At 45.0% G+C, this 16856-nt stretch overlaps 1 pseudogene; it reads left to right on the plus strand.

Moving 5' to 3' along the window:
- The first annotated feature begins 8876 nt into the window (after positions 1 to 8876).
- LOC108281810 lies at positions 8877 to 16008 on the plus strand (annotated as a pseudogene).
- Positions 16009 to 16856: the final 848 nt, after the last annotated feature.

Below are 16856 nucleotides of genomic sequence, written 5' to 3' on the forward strand. Positions count from 1 at the left end.
CTGGGACCCCTTAGCCATAGTGTCCCTGGGGCCAGGCAGTTGCTCACCTGATAGGGGACTCATTTGAACCTAAAACTTCTACCACTCCCCAAGAAAGCAAAATAAAAAATATGCCCGTGTGTGTGCACACCACAGGCATTACTGACTGCTGTTAGTCTAGGTGCTTTCATTGGTTTGTAATTCAGAGGCTCAGACTTACCAAGGAAGTCGTTGTTTCAACTAGCCATGACAAATGCTGAGATTTGTCTCATGCCATGTGAGCCACATGCCATCAGATTTGGCTAATGCAAGCCCTACAACCTGTAGACTACCCTTACTTGCCGGTCACCAGCCACACAGCACATGGTAATTGGCCAAATTAGAGGATCTGCATGTAGGCTGATGTCAGAGCTCCAACCTTAGCCACAGACATTTCAATTGGCAAACAGCCTTACACTCCATTAACCACTCACACCCAAATTAAGGCATAGCATTTAAAACCTATTTGCCGAAGAACTCATCGCCCATCTGGGCAAAGCTTTGGATTGTTGGGAACATTTATATTCCACCACTCCTAATCAGGGCTTTAATTGTGCCAATCAGGCTCTGGCACTGATGGGCCCATCCCCAGCACATGTAAGACTGCCCCCACCTGAGCATGGATATGCTATTATACAAATGTTTCTCAACTAAGGAAAATTTCGCCCCCAGGGGACATTTGGTTGTCACAAAATCGGAGAGGGTGCTACTGGTATCTAGTGGGTGGAGGCCAGGGAGACTGCTACACCTCCCACAGCCCACCAGACAGCCCCCACAACAGAGTTATTCAGATGCCCCAAACCTCAATAGTGCTGAGGTTGAGAGCCTTGATTTGTAACAGTGTTTCTTCTAGAAGTGCAGAGCTCTAGAACCAAATTTACTGGATCCCTGAAGCAAAAGTAACTTTTGAATAAATTAAATGGTTTATTTCCAAACAGTTTTTTCATTTGGTTCTTTTTATGGGAAAAAAAGCCAGCAGTTGTTATAATTTTCTGCTATTTAGATCATATAAAGTTTTATCTGACATGGGCAGAGTGTACATGACGTTAACCAATTAAGTGAAAAAAGAACTGACCAATATAATAAAACAGTCACAAAACTGTTTTATTATATTGGTCAACTGAAATAATCTTATATGAAAGACATTTTCATATAAGATTATTTCTTATATGAAAGAATTTTTCATAATTGTGGCTTTCTTTCCCCATTGTTGTATTTATATACGTATATTTGTATACATTTTCAAACAGGTTACAATTTGTAATTCCAACTTGTCTGTAAAAATGCAACTTTAGCCGGATGTGGTGGCTCATGCCTGTAATCCCAGCACTTTGGGAGGCCAAGGTGTGTGGATCACTTGAGGTCAGGAGTTCAAGACCAGCTTGGTCAACATGGTGAAACGCCACCTCTACTAATAATACAAAAATTAGCTGGGCGTGGTGGCGCGCACCTGTAGTCTCATCTACTCTGGAGGCTGAGGCAGGAGAATCACTTGAACCCGGGAGGCAGAGTTTGCAGTGAGCCAAGACAGTGCCACTGCACTCCATCCTGGGCGACAGAGTAAAACTGTGTCTCAAAACAACAACAACAACACACCAAAAAAGTACAACTTTATGTTTATAAATGTACTAAGAGAATACTTTCCAATAATATTTCTTTCTTTTTGGGGGGTGGGGGTAGGAGACAGAGTTTCACTCTTCTTGCCCAGGCTGGAGTGCAATGGTGCAATCTTGGCTCACTGCAACTTCTACCTCCTGGGTTCAAGTGATTCTCCTGCTCAGCCTCCTGAGTAGCTGGGATTACAGGTGGCTACCACCATGCTTGGCTAATTTTTGTATTATTTGTAGAGACAGTGTTTCACCATGTTGGCCAGGCTGGTCTCGAGCTCCTGATCTCAGGTGATCCACCCACCTTGGCTTCCCAAAGTGCTGGGAGTATAAGGCGTGAGCCACCACAGCCAGCCCCCAAACAATACTTCTCAACAATTTCACACATGTTAATAAACAATTTGCAGTCTTGAAAGATGTTATTTTTCTGGTTTCATAGTGACGGAAAACAAGATGGAATAAGGAAAAGGTAGTTCCCTCAAGGCTGTAAGAAGGATCAAGTTTAAACACTGAAATGTTTTTATTCGTCTGGTCGTCATATGCAAAATAATTTAGTAAATAATTACTTCTTAGTTTAAGTAGCTAAACTTTTTGTCTGTTTTTAAAACTCAGTTCTATTGAGCTGTAATGTATATACATTAAAATTAAAAGTAAACTTTAGTGGATTTTGACTTCTTTTGCTTTTGAAGTTATTATTTAGAGCAAAATGTGTTAAATAGCAATAAAAATAGGTTTAAGAAGTACAGCTTGACTACACTGTGGAAAGTCAGCAGTTTCAGTAAGTCAATAAAATCTCAATCATTCTGTCAAACTAGGAGAAAGTCCAGTGTGACTGAATAGGAAGAATTTTGAATTTAGAATGTCTGTTTTATTATGAATTAGGAGTTAGGGTATCCTGCTATGAAGTCACAGTGCAACCGACTTTACTTTTGAATCTCGATGTCTTCATCCGGATGGGGATGGAGACTAAAAGAGGATTAGACTAAAAGACCTCTCGGGTTCCTTGCGGCCCAGACCTGCTGCGGTTTCCAGGCCCTGCTTTCAGAACAGTCACCCCGGCCACTCCCTCCTGGGATTCCTCCTCCCACCTCCCATCTGTCCACACCCTCCTGCTTTTCCGCCTCCTCCTCCTGCTGCTCTTCCCTGACCTCCTTCCCAGCCTCTTCTGAAACGTGGGAATAGTGCAGGCTTCACCCCGGCCCTCTGATCTTGGCACTGCCCACTCTTCCTGGCGGCAGCAGCCTCCTGCCCGCTGGTAATGCCCAAGTCTGTGTCTCCACCCCAGCTTCCCCGCCCCGGCCCCAGGAAACATCAGGCGGCCTCAGGATATTTGTCCGCGGGGCGTCCACAGGCACGTCCAACTCCCCACGCCTGGACAGCCTCCTCTCCTTCTCCCTCCCACCCCACATACTGCTTCTTCCCCATTTCCCTGCTTAGGTGAAAAGCACCAACACTCATTTCAATCTCGCAGGCTTGAATGATCTTTTTACTTCTGTGGAATTGCTTGTAATATCTCCCGTTTCATTTCTAATTGAGCTTTTCCGGATCTTCTCCTTTTCTTGGTTAATCTCACCAGTGGTCTGTCAATTTTATTTATCTTTTCGAAGAACCAGCTTTTCATTTCACTTATCTTTTGTATTTGTTTTTGTTTTCAATTTCATTTAGTTCTGCTCTGATCTTTGTTGTTTCTTTTCTTCTGCTGGGTTTGTGCTTGGATTGTTCTTGTTTCTCCTGTTCTATGAAGTATGATCTTAGATTGTCTGTTTGTGCTTTTTCAGACTTTTTGATGTAGGCATTTAATGCTGTGAACTTTCCTCTTAGCACCGCTTTTGCTATATCCTAGAGGTTTCGATAGGTTGTGTCACTATATATATTCCAGAGATTTTCCAGCTTAAATTTTAAAGGCAATTTGTCATTACAGGGATGTTAACAACCACCAATGTCTTCTGCTAGTAATAAGCTCTTAGATAGTAAATCACACCAATTTATAATTTAGCACCATATACACAATATGCTCAAAAAACGCAATTCTTCACAGCACATTAATACAATTATTAGGACTTACTGGACTATGGTAATCAAATATGTCACAGAAAGTGCCCAGTTCTGCCAGGGAAGACAAGTTCAGGGAGCCATTTTCTGCTTTACAGACAACCAACATGGAAATCGAAGTGAAGGAATTTAACATATTTTCAACATTTAAATTCATGATTGTGACTCCAAATCGCCATTTCTTTTCTGTAGTATTATAGGATACAAAAACTCTCCTTCCACAACCTATGGAATTATTAACTTAACATCCAAACATTCAACACCTCCCTTATTTCAGCATTTCACTATTTTCTGGTTCCTGCAGAAAAACACCCAGCATTTAATTCTGCATCTTCAAAAAATGGGCATTTCCCCTTATCTACGTATCTTTTTTTTAATAAAAAGATGATGATTTTTTAATAAAAGATTTCTTCTTTCATTAAAAAATGTATTTCAAGAATTGTAGAAGCTTACATTTATAAAATAGCTGGAAACCAATTTCTCTGGATTCAAAAACAAAGCCGACTGATATCCACAGGTAAGACAGTGCAGGACGTTAATCAGATTTGGCTTCCTTCTCTCTTGCATCCCAGCCTGGATTGCACTCGTTTTCAGTTTCTCTGTTTTTATAGGTGAGTCTTCTTCAGTTTCTTGGTTGGCCGCTTTGTTCTTCTGCTTCCATTTTACCTTTTGTTCCTGAAGTTTTGTCTGAAGAGTTTTCCTTTCTGGCAGCCTCTTCCATTCCTGCTCTGAAACTTGCCTCCGTCTCTTGTTCTGCTTTATGCCCCTCATTGGAATTCTTTATTCTGAGGAGGCAAGCACTGAGGTTGCTCCATATAGATTTGCCACCGGTAAATCAGATATTCGCCACCTCTAATATTCAGGTTTGTAGTTTAGGGAAGCAACAGGCTCTACCTTGTAGCTGTAAACCAAAAGTAAAATTCTAAGCAATCCCAGCTAACAGAATGGACTCCTCCTCCTGGCCAAGGGCATTCTAAAGTAAATCCAAAACACTGCTTCAGGCCATGACGGGAAGCACGGGTAGGACATGCCTCATTACACCTTTCTCCCTTGGGGATTCAGGTGCATCTGGCCAGCCTTAACATTAAAATGGAGACTTTGCAAATGACAAAACAGACTCTGTAGCAATAAGATACCAACAAGACAGATAGCAGTTCCTGAAATAAATGTTTTATCCCAAAATATATTTCTTTGACATCTTTTGAAATGGCCCTGAAAAGTTGTCTCTTGTGGGGAAAATCTGTATTCTGTAAACAATCCTTTTCCTTTTCCAGGTCCTTTTCCTGATCTAAAAGAGAATTAACTAACAGTCTGGTACCCTTTTTTTTTGAGGTGGCGTTTCGCTCTTGTTGCTCAGGCTAGAGTGCAATGGCGCGATCTCAGCTCACTGCAATCTCTGCCCTCTGGGTTCAAGTGATTCTCTTGCCTCAGCCTCCTGAGTAGCTGGGATTACAGGCATGCGCACACCATACCCAGCTAATTTTGTATTTTTAGTAGCGACGGGGTTTTAGAATGTTGGTCAGGCTGGTCTCGAACTCCTGACCTCAAGTGATCTGCCCACCTCGGCCTCCCAGAGTGTTGGGATTACAGGCATGAGCCACCATGCCCAGGTGAGCCTGGTACCTTTTTAATTCTGATAAGAAACATTTGCAATCTAGTCTCTCTGAAACCTGCTACCTGGAGGCCTGGAGGCTTCATCTGTATAATAAGAACCTTGGTCTCCACAACCCCTAATCTTATCTCAGACACTTCCTTTTGTTGATTCCAGGTCTTTGGATAAACTTAGAAAATCTTTGAACCCACCTATGACCTGAAAGCCCACCTACTTTCAAGTTGTCCCCCACCTTTGAGTTGTCCCACCTTTCCAGACAAAAACCAACGTATACCTCACATGTATTGGTTGATGTCTCATGTCTCATTATAAAATCTATAAAACCAAGCTATAGTCTGACAACCTTGGGCACATGCTCTGAGGATCTCCTGGGGCTGTGTCATGGGCCATAGTCACTCACATTTGGCTCAGAATAAATCTCTTCAAAGATTTTTGGAATTTGACTCTTCAAATTTTTTTGAATTTGACAGAATTTGACTCTTGTCATCTGCATAGCCTAGTGTAGTGGGCTATATCATCTAGGTTTGGGTGCATACCCTCTATGATGTTTGAACACAACGAAATAGTTTAACAACATATTTTTTAGACGCTATCCCTGTCGTTCAGTGATGTATGATTGTATATATTTCTTTTTTGTTTGTTTGAGATGGAGTTTCACCCGTTGCCCAGGCTGGAGTGCAACGGTGTGATCTCAGCTCACCACAACTCCCGCCTCCCAGGTTCAAGCAATTCTCCTGCCTCAGGCTCCCGAGTAGCTGAGATTACAGGCATGCATCACCACGCCTGGCTAATTTTGTATTTTCAGTAGAGACAGGGTGTCTCCGTGTTGGTCAGGCTGGTCTCAAACTCCCAACCTCAGGTGATCCACCCATCTCAGCACCCCAAAGTGCTGGGATTACAGGCGTGAGCCACTGCATCCGGCCCCTTATATTTCTTCTCATGTCACACATGTATCCACCATTATGGTATCATACAGATTAGTTTCACTTACCCAAAAACCCTGTGTTCCACCTGTTCAGTCTTCCCTCTCTTCTAACCCTGGGCAACAACTGATTGTTCTACTGTGTCCACAGTTTTGCCTCTCACAGAAATATCATGCAGCAGAAACTGTACAGGATAATAACATTTCATTGTCTGGAAGTACCACAGTTTATTCATTCACCTGCTAAAGAACGTTCTGGTGGCTTCCATCCATGTGCAGGTTTTTGCGTGGGCCTAAGTTTTCAACTCCTCTGAGTAAATACTAAGGAACATGACTGCTTGTAAGAATGTTTAGTTGTGTAAGAACCTGACAAATGGCCTTCTAAGTGATGATTGTGCTATTTTTCATTCTCACCAGCAGTGACTGAAAGTTCCCGTTGCTTTATATCCTCTCCAGAGTTTGGTGGTGTTCGAGTCTGGATTTTAGCCATTCTAACAGGCGTATAGCAGTATCTCGTTGTTTTAGTTTTCAGTTGCTAATGACAGATGATGCTGAGCATCTTTTCATATGATTATTTTCCATCTGCATATCTTTTTTGGTGAGGAATATGTTCAAATTTTTTCCCAATTTTATAATTGTGTTGTTTTCTTATTGTTGAGTCTTAATTGTTTTTGGTTTGTTTTGCATATTTTGGAAAACAGTCCTTTATCAGATATGTGTTTTGCAAAGTTTTCTCCAGAGAGAATATTTTTTTTTCCAATCTGGCCTTGAGGTCTCTCTGTAGAGTGCTGTAAGCTCGAGCCCCACCCGTCGGATCTGGTTGTGGGTGTTTACAATGTGCCTTTCGGGGGTTACTTCTTTATCCTGGCAGACGGCGTAATGCCTAAGTGTCTGATCTGTGAGCAAGTGTCCTTCTCACACAACACGCCTGTTTATACTGGCAGATTCCCTTGGGGCTCTGGTCTGACCTATGTCCAGTTTATTTCTACCAACATAGCCACTGTCTAGGAGAGCCCTAACTAGGAAAGAAGTTAGGTTTGGGTGTGTTAATCAGGTGAGACACAGAGGAGGTAACTGAGCAAAACACAGGAAATACCAGGAGCAGTGTATTACTTACAGGTCCCAGAGAGAACAGGACAGCATGCCTCACAGGGCCAAGCAAAATGGCGAAGCCATCCTGGACACACACACTCAACCAGCATGTGGCGAGCAAGAGAGATATGGGGAGGGACTGGTGGGCCGGGCTTTATTAAATTCCAAGGTGTGAAATGAGCAGGTTTCTCATGGGAAGTTTTAATTAGTGGCTTCACAGCAAGCAGGCATGAATTCTGGAGTCCTGCTGTGACTGAGAGGTGGCCACTGTGGAATGCCTGTGTTGTCCATGCAGAATGTGGTGGTCAGTGCAGTGTGTCAAGCAGGTTGTATCTAGCTATCCCATAGAAAGGTGGTCACCAGGAGGTGGTTGTATGGGGCAGATATCTGGATCGACCACCTTGAGGAATCGGGAGGAGGTGGACTAGAAGCTACATCAAAGGTGGTTGAGCCCTGCTTCTTGTATGAGAATACCCACTTACATTCAAAATGCATACTAAAGCAACATAAAATGATAGGAATTCACTGCACACTCTATTGCTGGTTTTCATGTTTTCCTTTTCTTTTTCTTTCTTTTTTTTTTTTTTTTTTTTTTTTTTTTTTTTTTTTTTTTTTGCTAGGCTGGAGTGCAGTGGCACGATCCTGGCTCACTGCAACCTCCGCCTCCCAGGTTCAAGCAATTCTCCTGCCTCAGCTTCCCGAGTAGTTGGGACTACAGGCACATGCCACCATGCCTGGCTAATGTTTGTATTTTTTAGTAGAGTTGGGGTTTCACCATGTTGGCCAGGATGGTCTTGATCACTTGACCTTGTGATCTGCCCACCTCGGCTTCCCAAAGTGCTGGGATTACAGGCATGAGCCACCGTGCTGGCCTTAACATTTTCTTAATGGTGGCTTTCACAGAACAGAGGTTTTAATTTTAAGGAAGTACAACTTATCAACATTTTCCTTCAATGGATTGTGCTTTTGGTGTTGTATCTAAGAAAGAATCACGGTCATCTGGATTCTCTCTGATGTTACCTTTTAGGATTTACAGTTAGGTCTCTGATCTATTTGGAGTTAGTTTTCGTTAAGGGTGCATGTGAATGTCCAGTTTATAAACCAAAAATAAAATTCTAAGCTCCCAAGCCATCTGAATGGATCCCTTCTCTTAACAAGGGCATTGGAAAGGTAACCCGAAAAACTAGTTCAAGCCATGATGAGAAGCGGGGGTCAGACATGCCTCATTGCATTCTCCTCCCTTTTGAAATTACTAATAGAACAGATTCTTTAAGTCTGATGAGAACACAGTCTATTCTCTCTGAAGCCTGCTACCTGGAGGCTTCATATGCATGATAAAACCTTGGTCTCCACAATCTTAACCCAGACATTCCTAAGTCTTCACACAGTAACTTGACTCAACCAGTTGCCAAACAGAAAATCTTTGAATCCACCTATGACCTGGAAGCCCTCCAGCTTCCAGCTGTCCTCCCTTTCTGGACTGAATCAATGTACATGTTATATGTATTGGATTGATGTCTCTCGTCTCATAAAATGTATAAAACTGGTTCACCACTGCGCTCTGAGCTTCACAATGCCACCCAAGGCCAAGAAGAAGAAAGACACCAGAAAGCTGGCCAAGAAAGACAAAGACTCAGTGAACAAATCCAGGGCAAGTCCAAAATGAAGTGGTCCAAAGTTCAGGACAAGCTCAACAACTTAGTTGTTAAGTGCACTCTGAATGAAGAGACCACCTAAATAGGCTTTGTGTGAGCAACAAGCCTGTTTATTTGCTCAGGTGTGAGCAGGCTGAGTCCGAAAGTGTCAGCAGAAGGTGGTGGGATAGAAGCTGGTTTTATAGGTGGGGGGTAGGTAATGGAGAGTTACAGTTTAGGGCAGCTTTTTTGCAAGCCAGAGGAGGGGTCTCAGGGTCCAATGCCACAAGGCTGACCTGTCAGTTGAGGCAGGAACAGTGGTAGAATGTTGCAAGGTCAGTTAATCAGGCCATACATAGGGTCCAGTGTCACAAGGTTGACTTATCAGTTGAGGCAGGAACAATGGTAGAATGTTGCAGGGTTGGTAATCAGGTGCTGCAGAAGCTAGCTATTCTTCTCCTCTTGTGAGTATTCTGTTACCTTAGACTTTCTGGCTCCAGGAGGCCATCTGAAGTATATGTGTGGATCACAGGGGTCACCATGGCTTGACCGTGGTGTTGTCTATGGGGCAGTCAGTGCAAAGAACCTTGCATTCCTGCCTTTTTATATTAATAATATATCCTTTATATTAATAATATAAAGGATCTTGCAGTGAGCCGAGATCACGCCATTGCACTCCAGCCTGGGCAACAGAGCGAGACTCTGCCAAAAAAGAAAAAAGAAAGAAAATGTGAAGGCCAGGTGGGGTGGCTCACGCTTGTAATCCCAGTACTTTGGGAGGCTGAGGCGGGTGGATCACAAGTTCAAATAATATAAAGGAAAAAAGTAAAAACTAGAAAAAGAGGGGCAGTGAAATTTTGGGGGCAGTACAGAGGGGTGATGGGTCATGTTTCTCAGGGCTTCTTCAAGTGGTATTGGGGGCAGCGTGGAAACCTAAAAATGGGAGAGATTTTAGACTGCTGAGAAATTTTGGGACAAGGGGTGATATTGTGGGGTCGTTAGAAGGAGCATTTGCTGTATTGACTGATTGGTTATAGCTTGGATATAATTTTGTAGGAATTGAGAGATTCGTCGGAAAAGACAAGGTCCGAATAAGAGAAGGAAAAGGATCGATATTAAGGGGCCTGCCAATGGAAGGAGCCATGATACTCAGTTAGAGAGTGGCCAGCTAGGTCCAGAATAATCATTTGCCTGATTAGCAAGCTTTTGGGTCCTGTCTTTAAGTGCTTTGATGGCATCATATACCATCAAAGGCTGGATTGGCTTAGATAAAATCAGCGTTCTTCATTCATGAATAGGCAGAGTCCCCTTTTCTCAGCAGTCAATAGATTGAGGCCTCCATGATTTTGGAGGACAACTGCATCCAGGGAATTAACTTGGGCTTGGAGAACAGATAGTGTTTGAGTTATGGGTGGAATGCTGGTGGAAAAATCCTTAGAGAGACTGTGGTGATGGAAGAAATGTGGTGATGGAAGTAGTAAGGCCAGTTATACCCATCCTGATTGCAGCAGTGGAGACTCTTAATCCTGCAAGCAAGGGGATTAATGGAATGACCCTTTTTTGTCGTGTAGGAGTTACAAGGGGGACAGGGAGGTGCTCATTTCCATTGGCAAATTGGATTTGGGGAGTAAGGAAAATGAAGGTACAGGTGCTAGTCCAGTTGGTAGGAAGGCAGAGGCAGGTGGAAGAGCCACAGAGGAAAAAAGTCCTTGGCTGAGGCAGACCTGGAAGTGTAGACTGAAGAGAGGAGAGAGTGATCTGCGGGGGCTGGGGTCTTATATCCATATACCAAGGGAATCAGCAAGGGCCGCGGCTATTGAAGGTTGCAATGGGGTTTGGTAGGGTAACTGGGTGGAAGGAGACGTTTGGTTTTCATGGTGTATGAGAAAGCGTTTGGTGTTCATAAGTAACCATTCACTTAGGTTAACAAGGTTAGGTATGAGCAGACAGGAAGAGGGGTCTGGAGGAGAGTCTGGTGAACAAGGGGAGGGCAGCCAAGGCTGGAGTGAGAGAGTAAATGCCTACCGGGGCAGAACTTGCTATTGACATTTTTAAGAGCGCTAGTAATGAGGGAGGGCCTTCCTGTAATGCGAAGCTGGTGTGTTCCTTATTTCTTGGTTAACGTGAGTGACAGGGCTCTGGAGGTGAAGCATAAAGGAACACAAAGAGGGTGGGAGTTTTCTTAGGGGAATTCTCATAGGTGAGTATTGGGAAATGCATAAGGGAGCGGTAGTAGGTATAGTTATTTGTGTGGTTAACTGGCAGTGTGGAATTGACACAGGAAAGATTACTTAGGTAGGTGAGAAGAGCAGCGGCCTGTTGGTATGAGATATCTGGGGTTTTTTTGGTTGACTCTTTCTAGGAAGTAGAGATATCTGGGTTTTTTTGGGCTGATTCTTTCTAGGAAGTACACCTCTTCCAGGGGGTACAGGTGGGGGTTGTTGAAGGAAGTCGGAGGTGTAGAGAGACAGGAGTTCGCCCAGTCTGCTGGTAGGGTGGTAACACTGTGTAGCACGAAGGGGAGAGGGAAATGCAGAGCCAACAATCTCTGGCTAAGGAAGGGTTTGGCATCGTTAGGAGAGAATGGGTTGGGCTGGTGGTATACAATGTGGGCAGCCCCGCTGTCCTGTCCCTGTAGCAGTGGCAATTCCTAGTCTGATTAGCAGGGGTATTAGTTGCACGACTCTGTGCTGATGGGCCTGGACTTTAACGGGGACTGGGAAACTTTGGTTCCGGGGTGCAATATTTATTTCGGGGCTTAGAAAGACGAGAATGCAGGTGCCGGTCCAGTTATTGAGGAGGTAGAGGTGAGTTGAGGTTCCACACAAGAAAAATATTCCTTGGCTGGGTGAGCAGAACTGGCTGTGTATCTTGAAGAGGTGTGTGAGTTTATTTTCATGTTCCCAGACGCCCAGGGTACCTGCTAAGACGGCCCCGGTGAGTGGCTGGAAAGTGGTCGTTGGGGTGATGTGAATGGCTGCATTTGTTTTCTCCCTGGAGGAGGTACCGTTTTGTATTTACTAGGAGCCACTCAAGGGAGTGATTAAAAGTGGTAGGAGAAGAACTCCCTTTAGTTGTGGGAGCTGTGTTACAGTGAGTCCAGGGGTGAATAGTCATGCAAGGGGTGTGTCTGTCAACAAAAAACCCTGATTGTTTGTTAAGCAAAGAGGTGGTACTGACTTTTGGGGGTCCTGTAAAGTGGACAGTTCGGCTAAATGAAGCAGCTTGGGTGACTAGACAGTTTTGATAGTCGGTCGGGGCTTGGAGTTGTAAGGTAAAGTTACGTTGATGGGGTAGTAGGTGGCCAACGGGTAGATCTGAGGATAGATGGCGTTGGAAGCATAAAGGGGCCTGAAAAGTTAAAACAGTGTTTGTGGTTGCAGAACCATGTATGGGTTTGTTATCACCTGCGTATGGAGTGAGGATGGAAATGCAGGAGCGCAGAAGCTATACTGCGCGTCTTGTCTGGGTATGTGTAGTCGTGTTAGTGATGGAGAACTCGGCTAGTGACTGCATATTTAAACGTTGGAAGGGGCTTTTTCCTTCACAGGGATGGTGATAGGTTAGGCGAGTAAGAACCCAAGTCTTTGCAGGGATGGGAGGGGCAGTATAATTGTATTTGATGGAGAGATGCAAATCCAGCAGTCTTTTGCTAGAGTTGTGTTGGATTGGTTTGGCAAAGAATGGGTTAAGTTAAGGGTTTTGCAGAGGTGGTTGGGAATAATAGGAAAGGGAAATTCGATTATGCGGGGCAGCCAAGGGAGCTGGAGGAACAGGCAGACAGAGAACGAGGAGAAAAGTAAACAGTTGGACTTTGTGGGGGGAGAGGTTACACAGGGTACCTTGGGAAAGAAGTTATTTATCCGCTCTAGAAGAGGGTTATGGGTGGCAGCCTGAGGATGGAACCAGGAAATGTCTTGGCAAACAGAATGGAGGAAGAGGTGACGCAGCAAGATAGGCAGGAGCAGGGCATGTAAGTTTCTTCAGGAATTTGAGTAAGTTTTAAAGAAGTTGCAGGGAGGATTTGTGACTTCCGAGAGGGGGTGGAAGAGTCAGGCTGCTCATCTGGCAGACACAGCTTTACCCTGGAGCGGTGTGCCCCCTGAGGGGGGATTTTGTTAGTGGGTGGCAGTTGGGGTGCTATAGACGACCAGAAAGGGAAGGGGAGGTGGTGTCCCACACCCTAGGGTAAGGTAGGGGGACATAAGGGGAGCTATTGAGGGAGGGACGGGTTCGGGGAGCAGGGCGGCAGTGAGGCGTGGCCGTAGCCCAGGAACAGTTAAGGAGCCAGACAATTTTGCTAGGATGTTTTAGCCTTACCGGGGAACTGGACAAGTGGGATGATTAGGAAAGAACGTGGAAAGGAGCACTGGCCTAATTGACACCAGACTTGGGGAGTTTTGAGAAGCCTGGAGGCCTTGCCGTCAATTCTCACAAGTTATGGAGGCCAAGGAGACAGGTCCTTGAAAAGAAGGCAGCGTGGGGTGGGTGCCTCCGTGTTGATTAAGAAGGGGATAGGCTTACCCTCCGCTGTAAAAGTTACCCAAAGCTCGGCGTCTGTGATGGTCCAGGAGGCCTCCAGGATGTTGGTGCAGTGTCAGTCTTCAGCCACCGAGCCAAGCAGATCTGCGAAGGAGTCGATCTGGGAGCTTTGGGTTTGAGCTCCAGGAGCTCTGGGAGCAGTGACATGAGTTGGACAGTCTGACTTTCCATGGACACCCTGCACAGATGGGGCAGGGCTTAGGAGGAATCCGGGCCAGGTTTCCCACACTTGAAGCAAGGTTTGGGAGGGGCAGCTGGAGGCTGCAGTCTGGGCACTTTGAAGTCTTTGTGAGCTGGTGGTGTGGCTGGGGGCTGTCTTAGGGCAGAGGCAAACATCTGTATATTTCTGAGACGCCCTGCCACCAGCCAGCTTCTTCCTTATCATTGAACACCTTGAAGGTGAGGTTGATTAATTCCTCTTGTGGGGTTTGAGGGCCAGATTCTAATTTCTGTAGCTTTTTTGTAATGTCAAGGGCTGAATGAGTGATAAAATGGATATAAGCATTCTTTAGGGGTGAGAGTAGAAATAAGGATGACGTTTAAATTACTCCAAGTGAGATTGTAAGACTGGGTTAAGTACTGAAATTCTTGCATATATTTGGTGGGGTCTGATGGGAAAGAGCCTAGATGCTGACTGATTTGGGAAAGATTAGACAGAGAAAAAGGAACGTGTACCTGGACTATTCCCTCAGCTCCGGCCACTCTGCGAAGGAGAAATTGTTGGATGGGCATGGGGGAGGTAGCCGCGGGAGTAAACATAAGCTGGACCGGGTATGAGGTGGGGAGGTGAGAGGAGGAGAATAAGGGGGTGGTTGTGGGCAGAGGAAGGGGAGAAGGCTCTTGTGTGGGGGGCGGTTAGGGCCTGAATTAGGATCTGGTTCGGACAGGCAGAGAGAAGGGTCAGAAAGGTGGATGGACAAGGAGGCGTCTGAGTCACTGGCAAAGGCAGGAGGGGCGGATGGAAGGGAGAGATGGAAAATTTGCGATGGATTGCATTGAGAGCAGAGATTAGGGAGGGATTGCAGTGTAAAAAATGCCTGGACATTTGGCACTTCAGACCATTTGCCGATTTGTTGGCAAAAATTGTTTAGGTCCCACAGAATACAAAAGTGGAAGGTGCTGCTTTCTGGCCATTGGGAACCATTGTCTGATTTGTATTGGGGCCAGGCTGTTTTGCAGAAAAAAATGAGATGTTTAGGTTTCAGATCCGACGACAGTTGAAGAGGTTTTTGGTTTTTCAGGATGCAGGCTAGAGGCAAAGACTGAGGAACAGAGGTCAGAATACTGCCCATAGCGAAGGAGTTAAGTTTTGACGACAGAAGTAGAGACGAGGAGGATGGGAAGGGAGCAGCTACCAGGGTTTTCAGTAGGCATCCCTGACTGAGTCCTGGGCTGTAACGTGGGTGAGTGATCAATGTAGGCATCCCTGCTGTTCACCAGACGCCAAGGGAAGACCTTCTTCCCGAGTCCGTGACCAACATTGGAGTTTTTTGAGCGCATAAAGGTGTCTCCTTTGTTTCTACTTAGAAGCAGAAGGATTCAAAGGAAAAGAAAGAAAGAGAGAGAGACTGTGTACCCAATCTGAAGGTGGCCAGAGGATTGTAGGGCTGGTCTGATGCGCTGAGGTCGCAGGTGGGTCTCTTCACAGAGGGAGAGCGGGGACAGGGGACTGATCCCCCAAAGGAGTACCCCAGTCTCAGGTTTCAGCACCAAATGATAAGCACATTCTGAATGAAGAGACCACCTAACAGGCTTTGTGTGAGCAACAAGGCTGTTTATTCACCGGGGTGTGAGCACGCTGAGTCTGAAAAGAGTCAGCAGAGGATGGTGGGATAAGAGCTGGTTTACTAGGTTGGGGGTAGGTAAAGGAAAGTTAAAGTTTATGGTGACCTTTTGCAAGCCAGGGTGAAGGGGTGGTCACGGGGTCCAGTGTCACAAGGTTGACCTATCAGTTGAGGCAGAAACAGTGGTAGAATGTCACAAGGTCGGTTAATCAGGCCACAGGGTCCAATGTCACAAGGTTGACTTATCAGTTGAGGCAGGAACAATGGTAGTATGTCATAAGGTCAGTGAATCAGGCACTCCAGGAGCTAGCTATTCTTCTCCTTTTGTGGTTCTTCTGTGACTTTAGATTTTCTGGCCCCAGAAGGCCATCTGGAGGTGTACGTGTGTGTCACAGAGGTCACTGGCTTGACTATGGCATAGCCCATGGTGCATTCAGTTCAAAGAAGCTTGCATTAGTCTTGTTTGACAAAGCTACCTCTGACAAACTCTGTAAGGAAGTTCCCACCTATAAACGTGTAACTCCAGCTATGGTCTCTGAGAGACCGAAGATTCGAGGCTCGCTGGCCAGAGCAGCCCTTCAGGAGCTCCTTAGTAAAGGACTTATCAAACTGGCTTCAAAGCAGAGCCAGAGTGATTTACACCAGAAATACTTAAGGGCAGAGATGCTCCAGCTGCTGGTGAAGATGCATGAACAGGTCCAACCAACTGTACATTTGGCAAAATAAAACTTTATTGAATCAAAAATAAAATAAAATGCGTAAAACCAAGCAGTACCCTGACTCCACCTTGGGCATGTGTTTTCAGGATCTCCTTGGGGCTGCATCATGGGCCATTAGTCACTCTTATTTGGCTCAAAATCAATCTCTCCAAATATTTTACAGAATTTGACTCTTTCGTTGACAAGTTGTTCTAGCTCTATTAGTTGAAAAGATGAACTTTGTTCCATTGAATTGTCTTTGTTCCTTTATCAAAGATCAGCTCACTGTATTTACGTAAGTCTGTTTCCAGGTTTCCTATTTTGTTCCATTCATCTTTTTCTCTAGTCCTTTCACCGATACCACACTGCCTTCATTATTGTAGCTTTAGAGTAAATCTTGGAGTTGGCTCCAATGGTCCTCTTAAATAATAGTTACCATGAGTTAATCTTGACTATGTAGCAGGCACGTCCATGGGCAACGAATAACGTATACCCATCATCTCATGAACGTAGCCACTCTGCGAGGTAGCATTTGTTATGTCTGTTTTACAGATTAGGATGTAGCCTAAAGGAGTGGATGTGATTTTTCCAAAGTCTTGAAGCTCGTCCGTGACAGAGGTAGGATTTGAAGTCTGTCCAGCCCTTTCCACCTTTCCTCACTCCCCTGGCCTCCCACCCACTCTCACTTGCTGACTCACTGCCTATGAGGTAGTGTCTTTTGGTTTCCAAACTAGAGATTGGCAAGCACTAAGGAATGTTATAGGTCCCTGAAGCAACACATAGGACAGACAGATGCTTAGGAAATTACTAAATATCATTTCCTTATTTGCAAGTAAAAAAATCCCCCTTTCCATTTGCCTGTGTATGGCAAACTGCTTCGGTTTATTTCAAACAA

Source organism: Cebus imitator, unplaced genomic scaffold (genome assembly GCF_001604975.1).
Source record: "Cebus imitator isolate Cc_AM_T3 unplaced genomic scaffold, Cebus_imitator-1.0 Scaffold231, whole genome shotgun sequence".
NCBI classification, from domain to species: Eukaryota; Metazoa; Chordata; class Mammalia; order Primates; family Cebidae; genus Cebus; species Cebus imitator.